Source organism: Cryptomeria japonica, chromosome 7, assembly GCF_030272615.1.
Source record: "Cryptomeria japonica chromosome 7, Sugi_1.0, whole genome shotgun sequence".
NCBI classification, from domain to species: Eukaryota; Viridiplantae; Streptophyta; class Pinopsida; order Cupressales; family Cupressaceae; genus Cryptomeria; species Cryptomeria japonica.
The window spans coordinates 194,063,175-194,074,301 of NC_081411.1; positions in this window are offsets into that span (position 1 = coordinate 194,063,175).

Genomic DNA, 11,127 nt, shown 5'->3' on the forward strand with positions numbered 1-11,127 from the left:
ATACTAAGTGAATTTGACATAGAATATGTTGATCGGAAAGCTATCAAGGGACAAGTTATCGCTGATCAATTTGCTAATGCACCTTTACAAAATAACATGCCTTTGCACATTCAATTTCTTGATGCAAATATCTTGACAATAAGTATAAACTTTCAGGAATTGTATTTTGATGGTTCTTATACACAATATGGATCAGGCACAGGAATATTTTTCATCACACCTCAAGGACACACAATTCTGAAATCATATAGACTATGATTTCCATGCACCAATAATACTGCAGAGTATGAAGCATTGGCTATAGGGCTTAAAATGGCCATTGAATGGAATTTCAAAGAGCTACATGTCTATGGTGATTCACAACTTATCATCAATCAAATAAATGATGAATATGAAATAAAGGATGATAAGCTTATGCCATACAAACAACTGGTAGAGAAATTTAAAGAACACTTTAAAGATATAACATTCACCCAGATTCCAAGAAATGAGAATAAAGCAACAAATGCAATGGCTACAATAGCATCTTAACCCCTACCATTCAATCCTAGCATACCTATCGAATTTTCCATATATCAGGGACTGATCAATCCTTATACGGTCAAACTTATCAATATTTGAAAGATCATATCCTTCCTCTTGAATTATCTCGTAATCAGAGATGAAATTTTATCCGTCAATCCTCTCGCTATACTATTATTGCTAATATCCTATATAGGCATGGTCTAGATGGCACTTTGTTGAGATGTCTTGAAAAAGACAAATTTGAGAGAGTTCTTAATGACATTCATGTAGGTATTTGTGGGACACACTCAAGTAGTTTAACATTGGCTAAGAAACTTCTTCATATGGGTTACTTTTGGCCTACTATGGAAAGAGATTCATTCACATATGCTAGAAAATGTAAACAATGTCAGATCCATGGAAATCTCATTCATGCACTAGCACAAGAGTTATATCCTATGACAGGATCATGGCTATTTTCACAATGGGGTCTTGATTTGGTAGGAAAGATCAATCCCTCATCTTCTAATGGACATAAGTTTATTCTGATTGCTACTAAATATTTTACTAAGTGGATTGAAGTAGTGCCTTTAACAACAATGACATGAAAATAAATAACATCATTTGTTTTGAATTATATAATCTATCGCTATGGAGTTCCTATGACCATTTTCACTAATAATGGAAGACCATTCAAAAATCAAGATGTGAAGGAGCTATGTGAATAATTTCATATCCAATGTAGCTTTTCTACTCCATATTATCCACAAGGTAATGGTCAAGCTGAGGCATCAATCAAAACTATCTTGAAAATCTTGAAGAAAACAGTCAATGAAGCTAGAAAAAACTGGCACGTTCAGCTAAATCCTGCTCTTTGGGCATACCGAACTAGCATCCGCACTCCAATGGGGGCAACTCCATATTGTTTGGTCTATGGATCAGAAGCTATATTACCTATAGAAGTAGAGATACCTTCTCTATGAGTATCCTTTCATGGTCTTATACTAGAAGAAGAACAATGAGTCTCTCGACTCTAGGAACTAGAACTGATTCAGGAAAGTCGCCAAAATGCAACAAAACATTTGAAAGTATACCAACAAAGAATGGCAAGAAGCTATAACCACAGAGTCAAGCCACGTATTTTCCATATTGGAGATATCATTCTAAGGGAAAATCCAAGAAATTAGCAAGACTGGGAAAAGAAGGGAAAATTTGAACCAAATTGGCTAGGACCCTTTGTCATAGTAGCAACATATGGATCGAGAACATACAAGTTATCTACCCTTGAAGGTGATTGGTTTGATGAACCTATCAATTCTATCCATCTCAAGAAATTCTATGCTTGAGATATAAAGTCCCAAAAAAACTAAACAAAAAGCATATAAAATCCAAACAAAAAAATGCAATATATTTAGATGGTAAAAACTTGGTAAATAGACACTATCTAAGAAGTAAGTTCCTCCATCTATGAGATCGCTTTGCACACAAATCTACTCCATCCTATCACATCTATTGCTTCCATATATCCTAGCCTATCCATTCCATCTTCCATATTTTGCATCCATTGCTTTGAACCATTTAGCAAGAAATATGCAGCTTACCAACAATTATCAATCTTTGACATACTTGTTGTAGTCATTGTCTTAGATTCTATCAAAATCAATCAATCTGCATTTGTATCTCATCATGGTTTGGATCTTGATCAATTCATACATCCATAATAATTTTGTTTTCACTGGGGGCAAAATCCTAATTCCTTTTTCTAAGGTGATCTTTTGAATCTTTCAAAATCCAAAACATTCAGAAAACTTACAAAAACCAAAAACACCTAGGGTTTTGAAACAGATAATGAGCAACAAAGAAACAAAAATCAAGGCATTTCATCAACAACTGAATCGTGAAACTCAGAAACCGAAGAATCAACCAGCAAGTAATAAAGGATTATCAAAGATCATTCATTAAGATAATTATATCAGTTAATGACCATAAGAACATGTGAATGACATGCAAGATTCAGTGTTTATATCTTGATTTTATTGCTAATCATGTACTCTATGCAACTCAAGGATGTCCATGACTAGAGAAGCTATGATGAGGCATGATTATTTTCTTTGATTGTTGTCTGTGGTTTATCTCTTACTAAAGTATGTACTTGTCTTAGGATATGATCGGCAAAAGATCAAGGAGGATGTTCCAAGTCATGCATGAAAGGGGATAATCCTTGTCTGTTTTGCAAGAAATACTCAGGTCAACTTGATACATTATATCAAGTTCCTTGTATTAACTTGCTATATCAAAATCCATGTAAGAAATATTGAGGTCATCTTGAATCATTATGTCAAGTTGCTTGTATTTTCTTACAACATTTTAAAGCTCAATGATGAAATCAAGCACTGTTACAAGATAGCATATGAAGAATGGTAGTATAACTTTTAGTTAGATAATTTCATTAGCTCATTATTCATCTACATTATAAGCATTCATTTGTCAGTTGCATTATAAGCATATCATTTCATTAATAGATCAAAGGTCATAAATTAAGATTGAGTATACTTGGACAAACAAAAACAATTTGCATTTGATCATTATAGGTTCATTCATTTTTAGAATCATTTTAATCATTATCCATTTTTCATTTAGTTGTATATAAAAATTGCATTAGTTTGCATTCAAATAAGTGCATTCATTCACCATGTAATGTATCATCATTATTATTTGCATTATCATTTCATAAAGATCATTTAGTTACATCTTTGCACTTAGATTCATAATCATTATAAGCAATACATATAAAACTCAATCACTGCATTTGCCTTTTCCCATCATTTTCCATTGCATCATAAAAATAAAAAACATTTCATATAGATCATTTACATCATCATAAATCAAAAGCAAATCAATCATTCATTTGCAAAACCATATAGATCATTACATTCATATTATTTAAAGTTAGTAATCATTTTCATTTGCATCCAAGATCATCAAAATCTAAAATCAAAGAAAAAACATTTATCATTGCATCATATAGAACATAATCATAAGGCAAGACAATCATCATCATATCATCATCCATCTAATCATTCATTCATATAATCAAAGCATATAGATCGTCATCAAATAGAGTAACATGCATAATAAATATCATCATCAGATAGAGTCCATGTCTGCATATAAAACAATAAAAGTCCAAGTATACAATGATATCAAATAAATAATATAATTGCCTCAAATCAAGTCACGGTTGTCCTGTACCACTACCACCTGAGTCTGTCCGTCTCTGTGGCTGTGGGCGAGAGGATCCTCCAAATGCCTGTCTCCCATGATCACCACTCCTTTGAGGAGGTCCCACAACCCCACCACTGCTAGTGTCCATCAACACAGTGGTATGATAACTAACTGCTCTCTGGCTCTCTGTAACTGCATCCTCATATCGTCGTCACCAGTGGGAAGTCTCCTTCCTGACCTGAACTAATGCTCTAATAGTGTCAGCTGAAAGAGTTCCTGATCCAACTTGCTGAATGTGATCAAGAAGGCCCTGAGTATCCTATTGTCTCCTAACAGCTCTATCCCTCTCAGTCATAAGAGTCTGCACCTGTGCTCAAAGCTGATCAATTTGTACTCTTAGACTATCAATGGTATCCTGCTCTGGCATATCATGCTTTGGTGCATCCTACTCTGGAAAATCCTACTGTGGTGCATGAATCCCAATCCCCTCCTCACCGCCAACTTGTCCAACTGCTGGAATCTCAGTCCGAGTAACTCTCTGAACGCATCATCTAATCAGGGGAACATGATCCTTAGGATCCTCATCATCTCTACCATGTGCTGCAATAACCCTAGGGTCTGGCTGAATCTAACCAAAATCAATGCCTCTCCTACAACCCCCATCCAGTCCAGTCACCCTGCCTCCTCCTGTCAATGGAAACCCTCTTGGTGATCTCATACCTGTTCTGCCATGCTCCCTCCCAATCCATCCAACATCCCTCCCACCCATAGGGCATGGTCTCCCAATCTTGCCAACTAGTCCAAACGGTCCTCCACGGACTCTCAATCGATCTCCCCTCCGTCCAGGTCTCCTACCACCACCACCTCCATCCCCACCCTCATCTCCACCTCCCCCAACCTCTTGAGAAGCTCTGAGCTCTCGTTTCCATCTACGTATCCTAAAAACTAGATCATCAAAGTCATCATCCTCATCTCCTAAGCTGGGAGGAGGATCTGCAAGATCAATAATGCGAGGAAATGGATCAGCTAATATATACTGAGCATACTCTGCAGTAACCCTAGGATCAAGAATGTGAAATCTCATATCATAAGCCACTCTCAGAGTAGCAAGAAACTCTGCACGAGCAATCTCAAATGACAAAGAAGGTCCCCAATCTCGTCTATCTCTGTAACGTTGAGCATATATCATCACACTAGTAGGCATAGGCTGGATCATCCCAAACTATCTCAGAATGCAACAAATCAACTATCGCTCAACAATGTAAGGAGTCCAACCAATGAGATATCTACTCTGCATGATAAATGGTAATGTCTGTGCATCATCCATCCATGGCTCACAATCAACATATGGTCTCCAAGTAATGCTATCCAATGAATCAAGCACCCAACACCAATACTCCATCTTACCCAGCTTATGTTGAGTACGGATACCTGCATAAAAATACACATATGGCTGTCTCTCTCCACGAACTCTATGATGGATAGGCCGACACCAGATCTGCAAAAAAGTGCATCCTGTAGATAAACTAGCACTCTCATCATACACCACCTGGTGAAGATCATGATATAAATGAGCCAACATACAAACACCCCAAGCATATCGAGTACGATGCTACATCATACTCAGGAGAATCTCACCCCATCCAACAGAAAACCTTGTGATTGCCTATCAGGACAAATAAATCCTCTAATCAAACCAATAAGAATCACAGGAAGAGCCTCGTAATACATCACCATATCCTCCCATCGGATCTCTCCTCTACCAATTCCATCATCAGCAAACACAACTTTGCAAGCCTCTATCCCAACACGATCCTAAAAATCATACTGCACTAACTCGCCAGTCATTGGGATGTGCAGAATCCTATACACATCACCGAGTGTCACACTAATCTCACTAGTGGGCAAGTGCAAAGTGTTATGCTCACTGTTCCATCTCTTAGCTAACACCATCAACAATCCTCTATTATGCGTAATCTCAAGCATATACATCAAATGGCGCAAACCACAGGCATCTATATGTCTAACCTCAGCCTGTGTCAGCTTTGACACTAAATGGCGTACTGCCGGTAATTTCTCCTGAAACTGGAGAGCATCATGTTTCTCCTATTTATTAAGAGAAATCAATCAATCATGAAATCATCATCTACTTATCAAATCAAACTGAAGCAATCTACGCTCTATATCTATCAAATCAAACTGAAGCAATCTACGCTCTATATCTATCAAATCAAACTGAAGCAATCTACACTATCTATCTATCAAATCAGATTGAAGCAAATTAAGCTATCAAATCATTTTTAAAACCTATCAATCATGGTTTTCTATCAATCACTGAGTTCAATCAAAACTCTGCTAAGCTCTTGCATCATAAACTAAATTGGTTTCTTAGAGCTACTCAATCACTCAATCAATCAATCAAATCAATCACACAATTAATCAATCTATCTATCCAACAACATCACACAATCACTCAATGAGGTCCCTATTCATCATCAATGCGCATTAAACATGTTAAATCTAATCATCAAAGTGATTTTTAGCCTTTGCACTTATCCAAAACATCAATTTTGAGCATTTGTGCTATCCTATTGAGCATATGCACTAAATCTAAATGCAAATGCACTAAACTGATGCATTGCGCTATCTTTTTGTGCAAATGCGCCAACTCTAAAAGCATATGTGCTAAAACAAGCAAAAGCACTATCTTATTGAGCAAAAGTGCTAACACACGAAACATTTGTGCTATCCTATGCATTTGTGCTAACATCCTATGCATATGCGTTAACAAAATGAGCATTTGTGCTAATCTATGCAAATACACTAAACCTAATTGTATATGCGCTAAAACAAACTGCAAATGCACTAAATCAATGTTGAAAAAATCGCAAAAAAATCCAAAAATGCCAATAACACACCTAAAACATGAAAATTTGCATGAAAACTTGAAAACAAAGCTCGAGATAAGATACATACTGGATACCCATACTCGGCAGGCTGTTGATATCGTCGAACACGCTCAAATCGATGGTTCTCCACAGGAATCACCATTTTGCCACCTCACCAAGAATATTTTCTTCACAAGCTGGCAAGGATAACAATGAAATAAAAATTAACCTTGGTTAATTTTATATTTACTCTTTGGAAGTGTAATTAATGCTATTGAATGGGGCAATTTAATTTGTTTTTTACAAATGAATTTAATTGACTAAATTTTTTATCAATTATCACGAGATCAATCATTCAAACCAAAGTTTTCAACAATTTCATGATTAATCTCCTGAGGGGGCACACAATCATGATTTTTATCTCTATTAGGCACATTATCGAGACTTGATTTAATCTTTGAAACAATGTTGTCTCGACATCATTTCAAACAGGGGCAAAATGTATACACATAAAAATGGCTATGAGCAATTAAATAAATATTTTATATTTATTTAATGATTATTCTTCTATTAAATAGTTAATTTGAAAAGATTAATTTATTTAATTCATTTCGTGTCTTTCTATTAATTAATATTTTATTAATTAATTCATCTATCCTATTCTTCTAATTAATGAAATATCTAATATTTAATTATTCCTCTAACCAAGTTAATTAAATATCTAATGTTTAATTATCTCCTCTAATCAATTAAATATCTAATATTTAATATTTATTTTCTCTTATCCTATAGTCTCAAATATTAAATAATTCTTAAATTATTTAATCTCTTTTCCAATCCATCCTCCATCTCCACTTCATCTTCCCTTTGCCAACTCATCAAACATGTGGCTAAGGCAATTAATATTTCTTAAATATTAATTCATCATTTATTTTCAACTTCCAAAATTAATGAAAATTGTGTACGTACACATATTTCATAACCATCTTCTATATTTTCTCCAACACCCCCTACATCTTAGGAAGGACTTGAGTCCACTTGTCCTCTCATGCCTAAATTTCCTCCAACCATCCCTTGACTCCCTCAGTCAACAACCTAGTCAAGGTGAGATGAGTGACACTTGTCTTCTCCTTCCCCCTTTCTCTCAACCTTCACCTTTGCTCACATCCATCCAAATCTATAGATCTGATCACAACCGTTGATCTGAGCCACATCATCTAATCCTCTCAAAGTCTATAAAATCAAGAGCTTCAGTTGAGAGAGAGTTAGTCTTCAAATTAATCATATGCATCTGTGAGTTTTAATCTTGAAGCAAAATAGCATTATCATATAGCATAATCATTTTAGCATAATCATGTAGTATTTGCATATCATAGTATCAGTTAACTACAAGTTATAAGTCCATTCTTCATATGCCATCTTAGAAGCTATCAGTGCATTGTCTGAGAGCACACCATCTGCAACTAGGAATAGTGGAGTTAGGACACAATGAGACATAAACCATGAAGGTAACATTAGTATTTTATTTCATATGTACTTCATGTAGTTTCATTGGTTGAGTTTGGATTTCCTGTAGCATTTTCATTTATATTTTGTGAAACTAACTTGTTGCAGGTAGCATTCTGAGGATGAAATTCAAGTCGACACGGGTACAGTTGGTACTATTGCTGTTACTAATGGAATTATCAGTGTTGTTGATGTTGTTGCTGCTACAAATGGGATTATTGTTGTTGTTGATGGGATTATTGGTGATGTGGATGCTACTGCTACTACTACTGCTATTTTTAGCCTAGTAGGTGCGATTGGTACAACTGCTGGGAGTATCGGTGTTGTTGGTGTTACTACTAGGGTTATTGGTGTTGTTGATGCTGCTGTTGGGAGTATTGGTGTTGTTGATGTTGTTGATGACTTTGATTCTACTGACAAGATCATCAGTTTGTTTGGTGGAGTGGGTTTTGTTGGTGCCATAGAGATAATCAAGGAAGGCCTTCTTGGAGTAACTGTTTGATACATGGGTTTGTTGGGTTTACCTTTGAATCTGAGTTTAGGAAGAGATTCCTTTTGAAAACCTAATCCAGTTTTATCTTTGGGTTTCAACTCAGGATGCAAGGGCTCGTGTCATCTTTGTTTGCAATGTCCCAAAGCACTCTGACCATCATAGCCCATTCTTTGCATGATAGTGAGGCCTTTGCCATATTTATCAGTAGGAAGCTTAGCCTTTGGGATTTCTATATTGATAGGGTCTTTGTAGATCCATTCTACTGGATCCTCATCTCTGGTTTCCTCTTCCTAACTTTTCCCCGGGATGAATTGCGCCAAAGTGCATGCTAGCTTGGTCAGTGGTGGTTGAAGAAACTTTTGAGGCTTGCCATGAGTTCTAGGGGAAGTGGGTAATTTCCCAACACAAAAGAGTTGTCTAAGATTATATTCCCCGGGACAAGGATAGCTTCTCTGTTGTTAGGTACGACAATCTCTGGATGATGGTTAATATTGTTACAATATACAAATGGATTTGCATCGCCAAGGATTGTGATTTCTACACTATTATGGGGAAACTTGATACATTGATGATAGGTAGATGGAACGACTTGCATGACATGTATCCAAGGTATTCCTAACAAAATGTTATATGGCAAAGTAAGGTCCAGAACTTGGTAGATGATGTTATTCACCACTAGGCACACTCTGATAGGTGCATATATTTAAGTCAGCTCCATTGTCAATCAAGACTCGCTTGATTCTGTGTTGGTTTACAAATCCTTCAATGTGAAGGGATGCATTATGTGGTTGTTGGAATGAAGCGTTGTCACTTTCAAAAAAAGTGAGGCATGGTGATGTCCTGAGACTGCCAACCATGGCTTGAAATTGATCCATGTTGATGTTGGCAGGGACTGACACTTCTTGGAGAGCTTGATCCAAGATTGTTTTGTATGAGGGGGATAAGCGTAAAAGCTCTAATATGGAAATGAGTGTGGGCGTTTTATCCAATTGTTCCACAAGATTATATTTCTTGGGCAGGGGTGTCGTTCCTTGTGTTGCTGCTTGAATTGTAATTTTGCTATGACGTGTAACAACATTTCATGTAGCATTTGGATCTTTGATGGTGAGAGTTTCAACTTGTTTGTCAGCATCATAGAGGTGATTCATAGTATAATTATAGGCAGCTTGTGTATAATTAGTTGTAGTATTCATGTTTCTCCCTGAGGTGGAAGGACCCCTTTGATCATGTGCTGGAAGTGGATTCTTGAACATTAGATGATTGTTATTGGATGTTTTAGGGTCATGTCCTTCTATTTCAATTTATCCTCTGTCAATAAGATCTTGAACAAGATCTTTCAGTCAATGGCAATTTCTCATCTTATGCCCTTTTCCCTGGCGGAATTCACAATGTTCATTATCTCTCCACCATGGAGGTTTGACCTGAGATTCATAGTTATATGTTTTTGGTAAGGTCACAAGATTGGAAGAGACCAATTGATGCAATATTGTTTCGATGGGTTCCCCTAAGGGTGTGTATGTACATTTTGGTTTATAGTTTTGTTGTCGTTGTCTTAGTTCCTCTTGTGGCACATTGTGACTTTGATTTTCTGGATGAGTGATTGTTTTGTTTTTAGGAGGGGGATTTTGCCCCACGAATCTAACCACAGGTTATGCAAATTTTACTGTTCGTGCATCCACTACCTCGTCATTGACAAGGTTCTTATTTTTGTTCCAAAGGTTGGGTTTATCACTATTATAACATGGACGAGGGTCGTCTTTTGGTTTATTGTAGATTTTGATAAGTCCCTTTTTGATAAGGGCTCGTTCACATTTTAATCCTTGAGTGATCATCTCTTCAAATGATTATGTACCCTTCATGTCTAAATGGAATTCCATCTCGTCATTCAAGTTGGAAATGAATATTTCCACTAGTTCTTGTTCAGGCAAATGAAGAGAACGTCTGCTAGACAATTTCCTCCACCATTGTAGGAAAGCTGAGAACAACTCTCCTAGTTTTTGTTTGGTGTTGCATAGATCTGCCATGGTAACATCTCATTCTATGTTATGTGAATAATGAGCGATGAACTTTTGGACTAGTTCCTCGAATGTTCTAATGCCACCTAGTAATTGGGAAAACCATTGTGTGGTTGTGCCTCCCAAACTCTGAGGGAAGAGACACATTAAATAGGTGTCCTCATAGGCCACCTCTAAACAAGATGAGTGAAATTCCTGGACATGATTTCTAGGGTCTCCTTTGCCCTCATACTTTTCAAACTTGGGTGTTTCAAACCCTTGCGGAAAAGGTGGCATATGCATGTTCCTATCAAAAGGATAGGGACAAATATCGTTAAGTGAAAACTAAGTAGTCTTCACACCACTATTGAGTTGTTGAGCGAGATTTTCTACCTGTTGTCTCAACATGTCTATTTCTGTAGGAGGAGGAGGCGAGGGATTCCCTTGATGATTAAGGTCATATTGGAAGTAATCTCTACCTCTTCCACCATCATTACTGCTATGTTGTTCTGATATC